We start from the raw sequence: 2464 nt of genomic DNA, 5'->3' as shown, positions 1-2464 counted from the left end.
TAACAATCAAGACTCAAACAGACTCAATTCAAACAGACGGATCATGATTCGAAATCTAAACTACGATAGAGAGAATTCTACACTGATACGGGATTTACGGAATAGACCCTCACCTTAGTCACTGGCTGGAATGATCAACGGAAGATGGTCAACTGACGTCAACTGCAACACGAGTATCAACAGCTTAGGCTCAGAATCTCAGGAAATAAAGTTTCTAAAAATGGAAACTTTCCTAAACTAGAACCTTTCTAAAAATAGTAACTTCCTCTAAATAGAAACTTTCTTAAAGTAGAAACTTTCCTAAAATAACAATCTTTCTAAAATAGATTTCTGTAACTAGAAGTAAGGAGGCGACAAACTTACTAGAAAAATCCGCCGGAAGCTCGTCCAGAAATCCCGCCGGAAGCTCGCCCAGAAATCTCGCCGTAAGCTCACCCGGAAATCCCACCGGAAAATTCACTAGTGACTGGTCGTCGAATAATTCAACAACAACTCGTCACACGCAAAGAAATACTTTGACTTGATGAGAATAAAGAGAAATGGTGGAGTTTCTTATTTAAGAGAAGGGAAGAGAGGTAGGTTTTCTAAACTTCCAATGTGGAACAAAATAAAAAAAAAAGGTTTTGGGTTTTAAATAATAAAAACAAATGAGATTTTCCACATTGGGTCACGGTCGTTACAATTTCCTTATTTGGGACATTTTTATTTTTAATGATAAAAACATCTCTTTTACAATCACCCATTCGTTTGTCTTAATTCTTCCATATATATTGTGTTTTTTCTTTTCGATTACGGAGGCTTCCCATATTCTAGGTTTTGACTTTTGTTTGCCTCTCAATCTAGTGTTAACCATTTTTTTTCTTTGTTCTTTCCTTTGTTTGATTGCAAATTAGTTGCATTCATCCAGTAATATAATGAAGTTGGCCTTAATCGATGTCGTCTCTATGTGTGAACTTACGGTTTGAGGCTGGTGAGTATTCTTACAGAGGTTTGTATAGAAATTTGAAGAAAATAGCATTAAAACCTCCGAAATAGTGAAATATTTAATTAGAATAACATAACTATAATAATAATAGCAATAATTAAAGAGGGGTTCATGAACTTTATCCTGTCACAGAGAACATGAGAATTTATCCGAATAAAAAGAGAGATTGGAGAGACATTATTTTTCTTTAAAAAAGAGCATTGAAGAAAAGATAATGCGAATTAATTCATATCTATCTTTTTCATACATGAACAATATAATAAGTAATGAAAAAAGAGAGAAGATAGAAATGTGTCAGGAGAATACAGAGCACTTGTACAAGAAACTGTAAGATACTACAAGAAAGTGATCTATAAAACCTAATATCAAGGTCTGTCGTTCAAAAAAAAAAAAAAACCTAATATCAAGGTTATAGTAATGCTCGAGTAGAGATAAGGATTTCATAATCATCAGAAACTATCAGCTGTAATCTTGGGACGTTTGTGCGGTTTCTTGGGTACTATTCATTTTAACGATTAAATATTTAGTTTTGTCGGAAATCGTATTTGATAGTAATGTAAATTGTGGTGTTAATAAGGAGCAACAAGAATAGATGATGGTTGGGACATGAACACAGCTGTATCACTACCTTGCCTTAGGAGGCAACCTACCCCAATCTTTTTATTCTCTTTTTTTTGTCACGAACCCCAATCTTTTTATTCAATTACTAAAATAAGTTTAGAATTTTATGCTATTTGCTTGGAAGATCCGAATGTTTGTAGTGATTAGTAGTGATTACAATATATTACAGCCTAGATTGCTATGAAATCTACTTTGTAAGTTTCATTCTGAAAATAGGTTTCACATAACTGTGTTTTAGATCTATGTCGTAAACGGCTGTAAATAATCGACGCTAATATTGTTTTGTCTCATCAATTTATATTGAAGTTTTGTTGATAAATATTGTAAAACTACTAAATCTTATATATATATATATGCATCATAAATTTTTAGAATCACTGACTATACAAAAATCTGAAATGATTTATAACATTATTCATTATTCTGCAGGTATATAAGTTACCAGTTGATTATCATAGTTATCAAAAAATTGTCCATACAATATGTTCTGCTGGTCTGATAATAAATTTGGTTTTTAACAAAAACAAGATGATTAATATTAATTAAAGCATTGCAATATATTATACAGTACACTACAAGAAAACATATTTTTTACTAGGGTAGTATTCGTTGTAAATTCGTCGTAAACAGGGTGTTACGACGAATTAACGTCGAAAGACGTTTCGTTGTTAAACGTCCGTCGTAACGGAGGTTTCGTCGTAAACGACTCGTTACGTTTACGACGAAATATATTCCTCGTAAAGCGCAGGGAAAGGATTCGTCGTAAACGCCACGTAAGACTTCGTCGTAAAGCCCACGTAATTATTTCGATGTAAAGCAAACGTAAATACTTTCGTTGTAAATCACTCGTAAACATTT

The sequence above is a fragment of the Brassica oleracea genome, chromosome C1 (assembly GCF_000695525.1).
Source record: "Brassica oleracea var. oleracea cultivar TO1000 chromosome C1, BOL, whole genome shotgun sequence".
Classification (NCBI taxonomy): Eukaryota; Viridiplantae; Streptophyta; class Magnoliopsida; order Brassicales; family Brassicaceae; genus Brassica; species Brassica oleracea.
Note: the sequence above shows the minus strand (reverse complement) of the source record.